Below are 17,833 nucleotides of genomic sequence, written 5' to 3' on the forward strand. Positions count from 1 at the left end.
GTAAAGAGCCCCAGCTGCTCCTGATCACCAAGGAGGTGAAGTGGGGGTGAGTTTGGATTATTAGTAAAACAGAGTTTTAGCAAATAACCACCAGATGTGATGCTACAAAACTTGCAAAAAAAAAAAAAGAAAAAGTAGGAGTACTATTTTCTTACAGCAAGAATATTTTTCTGAATATCCACATAAACTCTGAGAAGCTCAATCTTTCTATATGCCGAGATCTAACAACAAAAAAGACATTTTTCTTTAAGTTTCCAAAGGCCAGTCTTTCTATTTGAGTCACAGCGACTAACGCCTGTAACAGTGTAAGGTTACAAAGTGCTGATCAGCAGAAAGTCTCCTGTTTGGGAATGACAAGGCCCACATGTACATTCCAGAGACTCTGACAAATTTTACAGTATGCAGAAGAGGACAGGGTGGGAGGGAAGCAATGTGACAAATAGGCAAGAAGTATTTATAAAGGCACGATCAGATTAGAAACACATGGCCCAGCTGTTCTCCTGCACCACTCCACTTTGTAGACAAGAAGACCTTCCCACAGCTGGCCGGCGAGGAGGGCTAGTGAGAAAACAGAGGCTCAAGAATCATTTCAAAGCCTTGCAATCTCTCAGGGAAGTCCCAAATAACCTGATATGTTCATTTCAAACATATCCCCTACAAGTATCTGTCTATTGTTCCTTTGGTTCATTTTATTTATTTTTATTTTCCAATAGTTTATTTTCCCATCATTTTGTGCATTTTTCCATCTCAGTTGTAATCCCCTGGGCTTCCCATCACCAAATCACCCATGTACCATCACCTTTGGTTCATTTTTAACTCTTCTGTGCTACCTTAATAGTGCGGCAGATTTTTTCAGACAAGTTTTTTCAAACCAGTGATGAACAGGAAGTCAGCATGAACAGTCCCATGTCAGTCAGCTATCTTTCCCATTTCTGACTTGCAGTTCTATCCCTGTGTGTATTCACACATGGGTTCCTCAGGACTTCCTAGCTGAGAAGCACCTGAGACCCTGTTGGTGTGTTTCTAGTCACTGGAGACATTCATCAGCAAGAGAAGAAATATGGATGGGATGGTTCCTTCCCTGTGCCGCCATCTGTAGGGCCAGAAATAAATTAGCCACTTCCTTCTGGGAAGATAATTATTTCAGTCCCTTTCTGAAAATGGAAGGGGCTCTCAGTTATGGGAATGATCGTAATAATGGTAGTCTCTGAGAAGGGGAAAAAACCGAGGCCAACCCTAAGCAGTCACAAGCAAGTACTTTCAGGACTCGTTCTCTAAGTCACAACCTGACTGATCTCCTCCCAATGCCAATTCACTTCCCAGGTCAGACAATCTAGAGCATCTCTGGGTGCAGATACATTTCTAACCTTTTGCTGTGCCAGAAAGCATGAGGCAAGTTCACTATTGACTCGGGCAGATGGATAAAGGAGAGTCCACGGCCCTTGGTGGATGTCTCAGGCTTTAATACTCTCTCAGGGAGCCAGGTACACAGGCGCACCAGGCAGGGAGCCTGTGTGCAAGGAGGCAGATACCAGCCAAGTTGTGCGGGGCTGGGTAGGAAGTGGGGAGGTGTAGAAGGAGGTGATAAGCAACAGGCAGGCAGGCAACTGAACCTCCCAGTCCTTCTGCTAATCTCGGTATTCTTTTCTCTGGGCTCTCTGGTGTTCTCTCTCTCTGATTCGTCTTGTGGTCTTACCTCTTCTGTAGTCGCCACTTGGCCTCCTCACTGCAGCTGCTACTTTTACACAGCCTCTAGGCTCAGGTGTGCACACTTGCACACACGGGAGCACATCCACACACATTCCAGGTGTCCACAATCAGGAATGTGTGCCCTGCACCCAAGCACCTCGTGCATTAACATGATCAAGGCCACAGATGATAGCCAAGGCCAAAGTGTAAAAAACCTGATTAATACATTTACCCTGCACCCCTGAAATTTTTGAGTACCAAAAAGAACCGATGTAGGGCCCTCCCTGGTGGCACAACAGGTTAGGGCGCAGCACTGCAAGCTAGTCACCCACCTGGTGCAGAAGACCTCTCCTGCCTCACCTGCTGCCCCCCTCAGCAGTGTACTTCATAGAGCTGCCTATTCTGCTCCCCATTCTGTCTCTGGTGAAGCCTCTTACTGCCCCTGCACCTCTGGCCTGTACCCCAGTTCTGTATGCACAAATAAATAAATCTTTAGGGGGAAAAATGACCAAAGTTGTTGTAAGTACATTTTTTTAGGAAATAAACATAAAAATTAAGATTTAGTATCAATTTACAAATAGTACTACACAATGCTGGTACAAATTCCAAATCCTTCCTAAGAATTCCACTGCCTTTTAATTTTTTTTTAAAGATTTATTTATTTATGCAGACAGAACTGGGGTACAGGCCAGAGCTGCAGGGGTGGTGAGAGAATTCCCCAGAGACAGAGTGGGGAGCAGAACAAGCTGACTAATGAAGTACACTGCTGAGGGGAGCAGCAGGCCGGTCAGGAGAGGTCTGTTCCGCCATGTGGGTCACCTCCGGGACATGCGGGGATAGAACTCATGCTGAAGTGGCTTCAGTTTCTTAGTGCTGTGCTTAACCCGCTGCGCCACCAGGGAGGTCCTTGCCTTTTAATCTTAGCCCTCGATAAAATACTATCAAGATGGAACAGGGGCTGTTTGCATAAACTGGGGAGCATGAATTAGTTTCCTGTTGCTATGGGAGAAATTTCCATGCACTGGTGGCCTGAAACAACACTTATTTATTAGCCATTGATTCTATAGGTCAGAAGTCTGGGTATGGTGTGATTGCGGTCTCCACTCAAGATGTCACAAGGATGAAAACAAGGTATCAGTCAGGCTGAGCTTTCATGTGGAAGCTGCAGGGGGAAATTCCACTTCCAAGCTCATTCAGGTTACTGGCAGGATTCAATTTCTTGCAGCTGTGGGGCTGAAGTCTGCTCTCTTTGCTTGCTGTCAGCCAGGGGTTGCATTTCCAAAAGGTTATTCACACTAATAGTCATGTGGTCACCCCAACATCCGGGCTTGCAACAGAGAATCCCTCATCACCCTCTCGCTCTCAAATCTCCTTCAGGAAGGGCTAATCCCTTTTAGAAGACTGATTTAGTCAAGTCTGTCTGCTGAGGAGATTCTCCATAACTAAAATCAGCTTTGCGATTACTACGACCTCACCATTGGAGTGATTACTACATCATATCTACAAGAGCTGAGGATTATGGGTGCATTAGGGGTGGAATCTTGGGGCTCTCGTAGGGGTCTGCTACCACAGTGTGAGTTATTACACTCTTTTATTCCCCTGTGGAACGCAGTATAGGACATAATAATGAGGATATGAATTGCTAATATTTCCCTAACTCAAAGCACAACTAAGTCACTGGAGAAAAAAAGATAGAAATTAGTAAAAGCATAGATCTGTCACAAGTTACCAAAGGATTTTCATCCCCTTTCACACCAAATGTGATGCAGTGCTAATCACTGATAAACAAGAGGAAGTCTTTTAATAATGAAAGTAACTTAGGTGCTTACTACACAACAAGAATTCTAGGAAATGCAAGTTTCTTGTGAACATTAGTCTTATGGGGGTGGGGGGTTCAAACCTAAGCGAAAACAAGACTACTGCAAAATGTCTGATGATGAAATAGAGCACACAGGTGAGACAGGGTGAAAGGTGAATAAGGACAAAGCAAAAAAACAGGCTTTCCTAGAGAAGGTTAGATCTGACCTAGACAGTGATGAGAGAAAAGATCTGGGTAACTAGAGGAAAGGGGGAAAGAGCAATAGTCTGTTAAGGGTGGAGATAGAAAAAGAAAGAAGTCCCAAGAGCACAGAAAACAATGAACTGGATAAATCAAAATAGTAAGAGAATATAAGACTTGAAAACTGGTTTACAGGCCCTCCCCTGCGGCACAATGGGTTAAAGTACAGCACTATGAAGCTACAGGCAGCCATTGCAGCATGGGTTTGATCCCTCTCCAGGGAGGGGACCCACATGGCACAGCAGACCTCTCCTGTCTCTCGCCCGCTGCTCCCCTTAGCAGTGCATTTCGGTTGGTCTGCCTGTTCTGCTCCCCACTCTGTTTCTGGTGAGTCCTCTCTCCCCCTGCACTCAGGGCTGTACCACAGTTCTTGTATGCATCAATAAATAAATCTTAAAAAAAGAAAACTGGTTTACATTTCATATACCAGAAATATTTCCTTTTTTAAATTCTTATTTACTTATGCATACAAGAACTCTGGTGTAGGCCAGTGGTGCAGGGGGTGAGGGAGAAGAGTCACCAGAGAGAGCATGAAGAACAGAACAGGCAGACCTACTAAAATACACTGCTGAGGGGAGCAGTGGGCAAGACAGAAGACGTCTGCTGTGCCATGTGTTAGCTCCCTGGCTGGGGATCGAACTCATGCCATAGTGGCTGGTGATAACACAGAAACTTTAACCCCTGCGCCACCAGGGAGGCCCACCAGAAATATTTTAAGCAATTGATTATGAAAACAAGTACAAGTACCTAGGCATACAACTAAATACTTAGGTGACCAGGGCCTGGCACTAAGCAGTCACAACACGCAACAGTTTTCTATTTCCACCACCCAGCGCACTTATGTACACATCTTCCCAGGTGACCAAGGGATCTGGGTGGAGAACTGTCTACTAGCAAAGACTACCAGCCTGGGCACGCATCCAAACGGTAAGCTATTTGATTCAAATTTCCTTCAGAGCATTATTTTCAAATCATATTTTTTAGGGAGCCTAACAGATAGACTTTATCAGTTGTGGCTACAATTTGTGCCATTCTAATCAAACCAAACTTTTCTTTTTTTCTTCCTTAATGTTCTCCTTTTCAAAAAAGAAGAAAAGGAAAAAACAGAGCCAATTAACTCCTGAAAAAACAAATACTCCCTCCCACTAGCACAACAGACAACTTTCTGCCTTACAGAGGTTAACTGCAGATCACTGAAGCATCCATCTAACTATAAGAGAAAGTTCATTTAGGGGTTTTCTCACACATATTTGTGTGCTTATTAGGAAAACAGACCCAAGCGGCTATATTTCAATCTTCCTCTCCTCTCAAATGTTTCCCACTGATGGATGTTTTAGAGGCTGGCTTTCTTGTCTTGATCCACTAATGCAAAACAAACCTTCTTTTCACATGCTGCCACACAAGAATGTTCCCACAGTCCCCTCCTCCCCCTCCATTGTCCCTTTCAAAGAGGCATTTCATTATCATTATTTTCATGTTATTTCTAAATAATCAAGTAAGGCTGGGAAAACTCTACTACATATAACAACCTGTTGTAAAGCCCCAACAGCTCTCAAAAACAGATGATGAAATACATGCAACAGCAGAGGTTACATTTTTGCACGTGTTCCCACAAAGCACAAGGGTTAGGTTAGCAGCTCAGGCTTCGCAGAGGGATGGAGGCCAGTTCCAGCTCAATGCTTCTAGATTAATAGATTAAGAGTTATGGGATATGTGAGTGGGAATATGTTCCTGACTATCTTTGATAGCATGATTACAGGGAAGCATTAAGCTGAAATCGAAACTTGAAAGATTATAGCTTGGCAAGTGATCCTTGCTGTAATTCAAACATTCTGTAGGAAGGAGAAACTGAGAAAGTTCAATGAGACCCGGGGTGAAAGAAAGAACAGAATTAGCAAAAGTCTTGGGCAGCAATCCAAGTTACTGCTATTAAACTCTCCCAACGGCTAATGGTATATTAGAATAATTATTATCTACATAGTGAAAATGAAAGGCAACCAAGAAGAAATAAGTGATAATTACACTGGCCCAAAAAAGAAAAACTTTGGCCAATTGGACTACGCAGAAATCCAAGCCTCAATCCCTCCCACATAGAGAGACAGGGTCAGGCCATGGATCTCACTATAATCGTGGCTACACGGAGTTAAACCCCTTTCACCACAATTGCAACAACTGTGCATACTTAGCTTGGTTTTACCAGGAGTGGGGTTAGCGCAATGTGGCAGCTGTAACCACCAACGTAAGGGAATAGGGCTTGGCAGTTATCCGCCAGGATTCCTTCTCAGTTCAGCTTCCTACCCACTCTTTAGCCCACATATTAGTAATCTGGAAGATAGAGGGACAGCCACAAGTCATCTGGCTTGCATGCATTCAAGGACAATCACTGTAAAACCAGTTAAGTTTGGGCAGAGAAGCCAGTGAAGTTCTGGCCTCTGTGGAGAGAAGGAGACTAATAAATATACTTCATATTTCACCTCAACTCCTCAGAGCAAAGTGGAAAGTAGATTGGTCAACTTTTAAAAGCTTCAAAGTTGCCTGGAATACATAAATGATGAAGTTGAAATACTCAGGAAAAGGGAGAGAGAGAACAGTCTCGGACTTTTTAAATCAGAGAACTAAAAAGAGAGAGTCACCATTTCCCTTCATCAGTAGATACAAATACTATCCTGAACATTCATGTAAGATCACAATGCTAAGCCAGATATGCCAGGACTGCCACAGACTTCAACTTCTCAGTACTTTTCTTCCTTCCACCATGACCATCACCTAAGTAATAGTGTCTTGGACACTTCTGTGCCGAATACCATACCTGAACCTTTAAAACAACTTTACATTTAATCCTCATAACCCTGTGAAGTCGATATTACTGGCTCCACTTTACAGATGAGGAAACTAAGGCTCAATGAAAACAGCAGAACCAGCATTCAAACCAGTTGTGCCGGATTCCACCTCTACCATCACCTCTACCTTACACTGGACAATTGACTCTTTCCAAAACCCCCCACCTCTGTACAGAGTGCCTCCATCCTCAACTCCACCCACTCATCCTTATGTCAGGCAAAATGCCACCTTCTTCGTGAAGCTTTCCCTGCCGCCTGCAATTGGACATTATTGCTCTCTACAAAGGTTCGCTGTGTTTCAACCACTTGCCACATCCTGCACAGAGTTAACAGTCTTCTCCTGTCTTCCCCAACCCAAAGGGACTGCCACACAGGAGGGGGCATTTAGCGCTGGCTAAGATGTCCAGAGTGTGTCTGATGGAGGAGGCGAGGTTTAAGAGAGTTCTTGGGAACTGGGGGACATAGAGACATTAATACTCCAGCCACAAGCTTTCACACGGGCCCTTCCCAACACTTACTGGCAATTAACTATGCCTACTTAGAGGCTAAACGTTGTAGGGCAACTTGTTCTCAGAAAGTCATTATTCCACGAGGGTTAGTATTTATAAAGTACACATATGCTTTATAAATATATGCATGTACACACATTCATGCATGCATATATACCTGTGCAGGCACCATCACATATTTTACATTGAGCTCACTTATCTCTCACAATCACCTTTGAGGTATGTGTTGCTATCATTCGCTTTTGATAAGTGTTGGCAACTGGACCCCAGAAGTTGAACTCTCAGCGTTATATAGCAAATGGTGGTTCAAAGCCAGGCAAGCTGCCTCCAAAGCTCTGACCGCCACATTACAGAAGCCTGAGAGCCTAGAAAAGCTACTTCTGATCAGTCTTTTATAAAACACAGTCATCAGAGGACACCACAGCCTCACTGGAGTATGTGACACCACAGAAGTCACACCTTGCAAGAGGGGAGGTGCAGCTCTGCCGTGGCCCGTGGCCCGGGGCCAGAGCCACCAGGTGAGAGTGACAGGGAGCGGGGAAGCTCGAAGCCAAGTCACAAGTGGAAGTGTATGCAAAGAGATACACTTCCACCACCAACTGCTGGAATGGGTCTTTGTCCCTCCCTTCTCTCTCCCATAGAAAGAACAGGTCTCGGTGTACATACACTGAAGCAGAGCAGCGTACAGAAATCATTTACTCTCTCATCCGTCTAAAGGGCAGAGATAACCAATCTGCCTTTCTGATTTTTCTCTAGTAATGCTAAAACATCAGTTGCAGGGAACAAAGTCAAGTGAGGCTCATGTAGGAGACACAGAAAAAATGTTCACATACAACGAAGACAGGATGCAGCTAGTGCTGCCTGATTAAAACCACAGGATTAACACGTCAGAATTTCCCATCACTTCCTCCTTCGTTCTCATAACTACTGAAGAACAAACATGCATATGGATTTGTGGACCAAAAAACTGACTTTTGGTAGCAAGTGTTGAAGAAGAAGAAATATTCTCTGTACCCCCACCTACTGTGTGCAAGGAACTGGCAAGCCATTTTGTTAACATAATCACCCTAAAGCAAAGATGCACCCTTTGGGATTAGGTAATATCTCCAGATTTACTGTGTCAGCCTGTCTGTCCTGAGAGGCTAAGAAGGCTTATGCCCAGGTATTTCTTAGAATGAAGAAAAAATAAATATCTAGTGATTTACAAACCATCATCACTTCTGAAGTTATCTTAAGAAATAAACCTTTTAAAATTAAATGTATTTTCTACCTTCAGGGAGTCCACCATTCATAATTTTAAGGCCTACCCTGAGCTAGGCATTAGTTAGCAATTTCACCTATGTTGTTTTACTTCATGTAATATTTACTTAGGACTCCCATCTCTGAAGGCATTTTAATTGCATTCACATTCCTTTACATATACTTCTCTGCAGCCACAATTTGGAGCAAATATTCAAACCACCAGTCACTGTGGCATCAACACAAAATACCAGTTTTTTAAAAAAATTTTTGTAACCCATGAGGTTATTACAAACACTTTATTCAGACCCAGGGTAACAGTATTCAAACCTCATCTATTAGGCAATCATCGGCAACCAGTGGGAAATTTTTATAAACTTGAAGTTATATATTATTTAATTCCATTTTCTTCATCTTTAGTAAAAATTAGTAGGTGCCTTCTCTTGAGCTTATCACTATGGTGTAAATTTCTCTTCTATCAAAGATGCTTTCTTTAGAATTCTATATTCTTTTCTCTCCATCTCATTTCATAGTATTATTGTATAGCTGGACTTAACGTCCTCAAAATACACACATTAATTACTAGTTTAAGCCATTACATTCCATTGCTAAGATTTTTTCAGAACTCCCAACCTGATCTAGCTAAGAGCTGTTTTAAATAAACTATACTACCGGTTCAGTTCCATCATCAGTAACACAGAGGAAGAGAGAGATGTTGAGGGAGGGTCCTTAATCTCTAGCTCTTAAATTGTGGGATTCTTCTCACTTACAATGGGGTAAGGGAAGAAAACTTGCCAGAGCCTACATAAGGATGATATTGGGCTTCAAATAAAAACTTACTAGAAACATTGGTCTTCAAAACAGAAGTATAAAATAATGAAACCAAATGAGAATACACAATCAACAGAGAGGGATGGCTTAAATGCAAGTAAAATAGCAGGTTACACTGTCCAAGAAGCATAACTGCAGTATAGTTTTGAGAACACAAAACTAGCCCATCATCTAGCAGAAAGCAAAACAGCCCTTGTGCACCAGGATCAGTACAGCACAGCAAGCTCAGAGAAGCCCTGTCACCAGACCATCCACACCAGAGTCTCATAATTCAAACCTTTTAGTTGAGCTTGTTGAATCTTACAACAGCGAGGGAATCAAAAGCCTTGGTGTGGTGTCAGTGCAAGAACAGAAAGTAAAATATGGCTGTGATAGAGACACTCATAGCTCATGTTTCCAAACAGGTGTTTTAGAGTCAAAGACATTCAAGACATCATATGCCCTCAAAAAAGCAGAAAAAACTGAGTGAGGAAACAAAAAGATTTATTATTCCCCAAGTACTAGAATCCAAAACTCTTGATAGCATCCCTCTCCTTTTTGCCCTCCCCGACACAACCCCCTTCTCTAGCTCAAACACTACTCTGAGTTGCCAGCACATCATTTTCTTGGTAGTGTTACCCTATATACCACTATCAGCACAGGCACTAAGAGTCCTAACCTCAAAATAATAGAAGTGACCGCTTCCTTCTCCAGCCACCTCTCAGGAAATCCAACGATCCTCCCTAGAAATATTTTTTTTTTAAAGATTTATTTATGCATACAGAACTGGTGTACAGGCCATAGATGCAGGGGTGGCGAGAGGATTCCCCAGAAACAGAATGGGGAGCAGAACAGGCTGACTGAGGAAGTACACTGTTGAGGGGAGCAGCGGGCGGGTCAGGAGAGGTCTGTGGTGCCATGTGGATCCCCTCCGGGGTGGGGACTGAACTCACACTGAAGCGGCTGTGGCTCACTTGCAGTGCAGCATCCTATCCCATTGTGCCACCAAGGCAGGCCTCTAGAAATACTTTAAAATTAAAGTAGTTCTCAAAGTGTGGCCAGAGGTTCCCTGTGCCTCCCCAAAGCCTTTTAAGAATGTGCAACTCCTCTTTTTCTAGTCAAACCATCTGTGAGGCTATCTTTTCTTTGTGTCCTTCAACCAAAACAGCACATTGCATCAGAGTGAATGAAGAGCAGATCTGATGACCTGGCTGTCTTCTATTACATCAAGATATTAAAGGGACCTACAAATATGTAAGAGGATGCTTCTAATCTTAACAATTTTTGTTTTGAAAAATGTTACATTTCCCAAAAATGGTTATTTATATTAAATGTAATAGAATTATTGTTATTTCAAAAATATTTACTTATTCATTAAAACTGAAAAAAAAAGAGTGGATTAAAAATGTAACAAAGGGCCCTCCCTGGTGGCGCAGCGGGTTAAAGCACCGCACTGAGAATCTAAAAGCCACTTCCTCATGAGTTCGATTCCCGCCTGCCCCGGAGGTGACCACATGGCGTGGCAGACCTCTCCTGACCCGCCCACTGCTCCCCTCAGCAGTGTACTTCATAGATCTGCCTGTTCTGCTCCCCACTCTGTCTCTGGTGAATCCTCTCACCCTCCACATCTCTGGCCTGTACCCCAGTTCTCTATGAATAAATCAATAAATCTTTAAAAAAAAAAAGTAACAAAAACTCATGGGAATAGTTATAAGAAATACTTTGTTTTGGTGTAAAATATGTCAGTTTACCAATGTCTCAAAAATAACACTCGCAGTATGTACTCAGATGGCAGTTTTCAAATGGTGTTTTGGGTTGTCTGCAAGGCATTAGTTATTCTTTAGCCCACAGATGTACAGTCACCAGTGGTGGTACCCACAGTAACCCAAGCTGTGTTACGTCTCTTACAAGGCCTCACATTTTTGACAAAGGTGGCTCACCATAAATATCCAACTGCACTGAAGACTTAAGACCTTCTTGATTCATTCCATCTGCAGCCAAGCTCTACAACTGATTCTTTTTTTTTTTTAGATTTTATTTTATTTGTACATACAGAACTGGGGTACAGGCCAGAGGCTCAGGGGTGGTGAGAGGCTTCACCAGAGACAGAGTGGGGAGCAGAAGAGGCAGATCGACAAAGTACACTGCTGAGGGGAGCAGCGGGCAGGTCAGGAGAGGTCTGCCACACCATGTGGTCACCTCCGGGGCAGGCGGGGATCGAACTCATTCGGAAGTGGCTTTAGCTTCTCAGTGCAGTGCTTTAACCCACTGTGCCACCAGGGAGGGCCTACAACTGATTATTTTTTTAAACCAGAAATTACTTAGTACCTACCCATGGTCCTCAATATGAGAAAAATAACTAGAAGGGAAGTTTGGGTTTCCTCCACTGGGCAATGAAAAGCCAGCAAAGACTCTACAGATTGGCCTGTCTAGAATGCCTCAGTTCTCAGTGCCCTTGGATTTGTAGCAGAAGCAAAAGTCATGGGATTTGGCTCCAGTTCTAAGACTGTCCCTCCTAAGCAGGTCACTAACTCTCCTGGGTCTTGTCTTCCTTCTCTGAGAGATAAAAGAGCTGGATGATATGATTTCTTTTTAAAAAGCCTTTTGCAATAGAAACCTGAAATGGTATTCACTTTGTCTCCACACCTACGACAAGGCACAGAAAAGTGTGAGTGCTCAACACAGGGTACTGTTACTGTGCCCCACAACTAATAAGGACCGCACCTAAGGTGTTATTTAGGAGGAAGAGGGCAGTGGGAGTGAAGAGTCAAAACAGGACATCCACTTTCAGCTGCTAGGGGTAGAACTTAGGAGTAACACCAGTAGCAATGGGAGGAAAGAGAACCCAATTATTTAGGCTTAAATGAGGGGACTATATCTGACCACTCAAAAGGTGATCATAGTAAAAAAAAGACCCAAAGTCTGCAGGACTTATATGAACCCTGCTTCTATAGGGACTACAAGGAGTGACCTCATCAAGAAGGGAAGGTTGAAAGAGATCTGATCTTGCCAAAATCGTCAGGGCTAAGAACAGATGGATGTTCGTGAAGGGAATTGAAATAGGACCAGGACCATCATACTGTGGAAATAATGGCTCATTGCTTTAAATCTACAAAACAAGCTAACATGTGTAGGGTAGTATTATATGCCAGGCACTATTCTAAGTGACTTATATGCATCAGAGTTCAATTTTATAACATAGATATTATTATCCTTCTACAGATGTCAGAAGTCACAGCAATACAAAGAGACTTGCCCAAGGTCTCAAAGCAAGTAACAAAGTCTGGATATTTAATCACTTTAATACTATGAAGTTACATTAGTGATTACCTGATCCAGCCAGCATTTTCACTCCTATATAAGTTCTTATTTCTGAACTATTTGCTTGATGTGTGTCCATTCTCACCAAAGTAGATGGCTGTATTTGGGATATCTACCATCATAACTCTGAGCTTTGGACTGATACTGATGGAGGACCCTAGGGCAATGGTCACACTCTGCCTCACAACTGAGTTGCTTCCTTCACACCACCTCCACGAGTGCCACATACACAACTCACACACACAGGCTGATGAACTCACTTCACCACCCTTCACTACCACAGCATCCTGGAGAGTCACCTGTCACCTCACAGAGCTCAGGAGGAGAGACTGACCCACTGGTCAGCCTGGCAGATGGTAGCAGACCCAGTGTAGAAGAACAAAGGCCTCCTCTGGGGTTTCCATTTTCTTCAAACGGTTTAAGTTGTAAAGTCCCACAAATGCTTCTCACGTCCCTTAAGAGCAATGAACTCAGGGCAGGAGAGGGATATGCAACAGACCCTGATTTTGAGGCAGAACAGATGTGATCACTGACTTCAAGGGCTCATTACTCCCTGTCTTCACAAATTGTTTTCATTTTGAATGTGCAACAATCACACTTGGATGGCTCTGGGGTCAGAAAGAATGGTACTCAAATTCTGGTGTCATTTACTAACAGCCCTGTGACTTTGGGCAAGTGAAATAACCTTTCAGAGCCTGTTTTCTCAGATGTAAAAGGTGTAATCAAAGTACCCTCCATAATTTGTCTACTAAGTGAGATCATACATATTAAGTACTTAGTACAGTGTGTGTCAGACAGTCAGTGTTCAATATTATTATTCGTTACCCATAAGAGAACTTGATCTATAAACCCAATTGGAAGGCGTGTTAAAATGGCACGTCTCCCCCAATAACAAAGTTCTATCGTTAACTCAAGGGCTTCCCTGCCCATCTTCCATTTAGCTCAGCGTGTACTCAGCCGCTAATTACAAGTCAGGTTTAATTATCTCATAAAAGTTTTTCAAATTACAGACTATTAACCATCTGCACTTATCCCCCCACCCCAAGAGAGATAGATTCTTGCACTCTGCTCTCCTTTTCATGTCTTAGGTTCCAAGCTCTTCCTTTTCTACCTTCTTTGACTTATTTCTGATGTATTCACTTAAGATCTCTCTCACTGGATAAAAGGACTGTTTCTTAAGAGTGGCTATGTTCTTGTCCCCTCTAAACCAAACACAAACGACAAAACAGTTGTTAAACATAATGAACTTCGGTGAAGAGTGAACTAGATCTCAAAACGAGACACCGAAACATAAACTATGAAGAAAATGGTACATTTAAAGCGTTCATATAACAAGATACCTAAACAAAAGCACAGATACAGACAGGGAGAAAATTACTTGCATATCAAAAAAAAGGGTACCAACATGATAGAGAAAAAGACCCTAATTTTTTTGGGGGGGAGCAAGGCTATGTATAGGTTGTTCATTTCATAATTGACAATATTTAATTGCTTTTCTTTATCAAATCAATGTCAACTCTTCTAGTCACTTAAATATGCTTAGAAAAGATAAACATGTTATAAGTAAACTTTTTAAAATGACTGTTATTGTTCTTTCTGTATGTCCCAAATCCCCATTTCCACAGAACAAAGACATCTATTATTTCTAGAACTTTCACCAAGCATACTGGCAATTCTCTGAAAGGTAGTAAGTAATGAAAATGTTAAAGGAGCCCACTAATTTACACACAGAAAAGCTTCAGGGATCATTGCTATACATATAACTTTAGTACTTAAAAAAAAAAAAAATCCTGGGGAAGGCCTTGAATACAACATCAAAGAGAACAACTATACTACTTACTTAGGCTGCTTTACCCAGGCACTCTTCAATATTTTCTGGTAGACAGAAATAAATTACATTGAGCTCTATCAATTCCAACTGGCAGGGCCTGGACAGCCCTAGGAGGAGAAAGATTGGACCAAGACAAGAAATAGGGGAATGGAAATTAAAATCTTCAGCCCATTGCATCTGTGTTTACTTCTCAGCTTCCAAAACTCCCTCTTCCATGCACTCAACCATTAAATCATGATAAATGTGAGAGTTCCTAAGGAAAATTGAGCTGCTCATTAACTTCTTTTTTTTTTCCCATAATCTCCCTACACAGGCAGAAACCTGGTTATGCCACATTATTTTTGAAGTATTTATTAAGGGGCTCCTTTGTTCTAGGCATTACTCTATGCTGTATTTAAGGTACAAAGATGAAACACCAAGTTCCTGGGCAGGCCTGCCCGCCATTCTAGGAGGTCGGCCTTCATTCTGAGAACAGGGAATGGAAGAGCATTTTTGCAGAAATAAATTAAGAGAAAGAGAAACACATTGAGGATTCCTTTGGGAAGCCTTTTATCAAATTAAAAGTCCTGTTTAGTTTTACATTCTGTAGTTCACATACTATATTATAAAATGCTTTTTAGGAACTGGAATAAAGCACTCAAAGTTTTAATAGTCATAAGAGGCCGGGCATGTCTAAAGTAAATTTTCAACTAAACCTCTGGCTCGGAGTAGTACCAGAAAATCCCATTTCCAAGTTACTGTTTGTGATGGCTTTTGGGTAGCATTTATTCATCTGTGATGCACTTTGATCTTTATGAGCCATAAAGTTGATAGAGTTTGAATTTCTCCTTTTGACTGGATTGAGTGGATTTCTTCCCCCCCCCCTAATTTTACAAGGGAAATATGCATACACGCCAATTGTTATTAATTCTCTTGCCCTCTAAAGGCAACTATTATTTTATCTGGCTAAGGATCTAAAAGCATATGTATTAACTATCAGAGTTAAACTCAAATATTTCTCACTTTATACTTATTTTTGTAATTTACAAAATGCTAAATCGCCATTTTGTTTACAAAAGTTGGTTTGACAAAGCTAATACCCAGTGGGTTTGACTTAGCAAGACAGCAGAAGAAAGGATCTGAAGTTTATCCTAGCTTTCTGTGGCCCCACTCCCCCAGCACTACCAATGACAAATCAGGATCATGATTAGCTTACAGCAAGAGGACAATGTTTTCAAAAATTCTCAGCTCATCAACACAAAGTACAATATTAATATAACTAACCACACATCAAACTATTGTGCCACTGACCAAGACTTTCATTCCAACTTGCTTCTGTTGGCCTGAGAAATTAGAAACCAATCCAGATCTGACATTAGCTGAGAAGCCTTTTCTTCAAGGCAAGGCAGACTTTCTAAAGCCAAATATAACATGTGAAGGGAAGGCTGATCCATGTGTGCGCATGGAGCTTCCTAGCCCACATTTCTCAGCAAAAATGCTCCAGTGCCACAGTGTTTGAGCAGAATAAGCTGCTAAGAAAGGAAAGGTCACTGACCATGGATGTCACTAGATAAGGAAGATAAGCCAAAAGTCCTTATAAAGCTTTTTGTTCACGCTGCCATCTTGAGTCATACAAAACTACATTTTTTTATAGTTCAAAACCACCTGAAATCAACCATTCATGTGACTCAACCTTCCACAAGGACATTCCAGAGAATTAAAGGTAATTTTGTCACCTCTTCCTGTTGATGACCTCGCTTTTTACTTCCTAAAATCATTATGGAATGAGAAGTCTTTTGGAAAGTATCTCAAAACTCATACAAAAACAATGCCACCAACAAAAGTGCTCTCACAATTAGAAAGACAAGCTATTAATAAATCAATTTCCTAGGAAGAAAGTTCTGTTTACTAAACTTCTTTTTCTCCTCTAAGAACCTAATTGTCTGACCCATTTCCTAGAAGATTCTTTTTTTTTTTTACAGGCAGGAGAAGAGAGGAAAATGAAGGGAGAATTCTGGGTTCTAACTGGACAGGAAAAGGTTCATGATAAATCTGAACCTCAGCCCCACACACCCCCTCACAGTTTCTTCATCACAATGGAAGACACTGGACTAGGACCTTTAAAGTCCCTCCTGGCTCTTAACACTAATAATTTATTGGGATTTGGTAACAGACCATATTCTACCTATATCTGCTTGCATTTTATATCATCCTACTGCCAAACTTATAAATAATTTCACAGCCTATTTAAAAAAAAAAAAAAACAGCCATTAACTGTCACTGGACTTGAACCAAAAAGAAAAAAATCCAACCCCTTCACTATATAAAGGAAGCATTTTTGTAGCAGGTCATTTGTATTGCACACCACTCACTCAAGAACTCCTCCTGTCCCCTCCTGGGAGGGCCTGGTGATATCAATAACCCCAACTTTAGTTCTACTCCCAATTTGTCCTACTATGATTCAAACATGTTTGGAGACATCCTGTTCAGGAACAATTTAAAATTTTTGATAGCCTCCTCACTAAACAGTCTATAAATTTTCCTATCAGATTTTAAGCACCTGTTTCACCTTTATTTTATAACAAGCACATTTTACACAAAAACTGTCCAAGTTGTAAAGCATTCTAAAAGGTACCTCAAAAAAGGGGGTAGGGGAGGAACTACTGTAATGATTTCTTTATTCAAATACAAGAAAACTACATGAATTTGTTTTCACGAAAATCAGATTGTAAATTGGCAGTCTCAGTCCATGAATATTTTTATTTGACCCACACAATATTCCAAAACTATTTGATCTAGTTGCTGACTTTTTCAGATGAGATTTCACCTCAAACTCTAAATGTTCATATTTTCTTGAAAACTATAACAGAAAGGCCCTCATTTCACCAGTACAAAGAGGAGGCATGTCCTTGCCTATTTACAGCGTTTTAACTGAGGAATCTAAAGAGTTGTCCCTTTGGTACTTTTTCTCTGTCAAATAAATGAGCTAGATAATGAAGCATACCCAATTTAAAGATGGCTTGTATATTTCTCTCTCTTTCTTACAATACCACAAATAATTCAATCCAGGATCAAACGGAGGTCTACCAAAATTGTGCAATCAACCACAAATCATTAGCTTTTTTAAAAAGAAAACATAAAGTAAACTTGTATTTCTTATTACCACTGTAATTACATTAACCATTTTTCTGACTGATTATAAGCATTAATTGGTATCTACATTACACAAATTTTTTTATTTTCTTTTTCAAGATGTGTTACTGCTAGGTTTTTTTTTTTTTGGTTTATAAGTTTATTTGGACTATTTTAAAAGCTTTCAAAATCTATAAACTTTTTTTAAAAAAGCATGTTAATCATAGTAATCTTGTGCCCTCTTTGCTGAAAATAGTTGCTAAATTTTCCTAATTAGGCCACATTGTAAAAGCCTTGATAGTTTCTTGTCTACCCTGCATGAAAAGAACTGTGCAACTACTTTGACAAAATATCTTTCTAAATCTTATTCTTATCTGTAATATTTCTTGTCAAGTATAGATAACACAATTCATTTCACAGGAAT

At 41.2% G+C, this 17,833-nt stretch overlaps 1 protein-coding gene across 6 annotated transcripts in view; it reads right to left on the bottom strand.

The window, feature by feature from the left end:
* The window catches only part of SEPT11 (septin 11), a 93,106-nt gene that overhangs the window by 57,784 nt on the left and 17,489 nt on the right, over nucleotides 1-17,833 (bottom strand). The window lies entirely within an intron of this gene.

The sequence above is a fragment of the Condylura cristata genome, unplaced genomic scaffold (assembly GCF_000260355.1).
Source record: "Condylura cristata isolate star-nosed mole 26May11 unplaced genomic scaffold, ConCri1.0 scaffold00012, whole genome shotgun sequence".
Classification (NCBI taxonomy): Eukaryota; Metazoa; Chordata; class Mammalia; order Eulipotyphla; family Talpidae; genus Condylura; species Condylura cristata.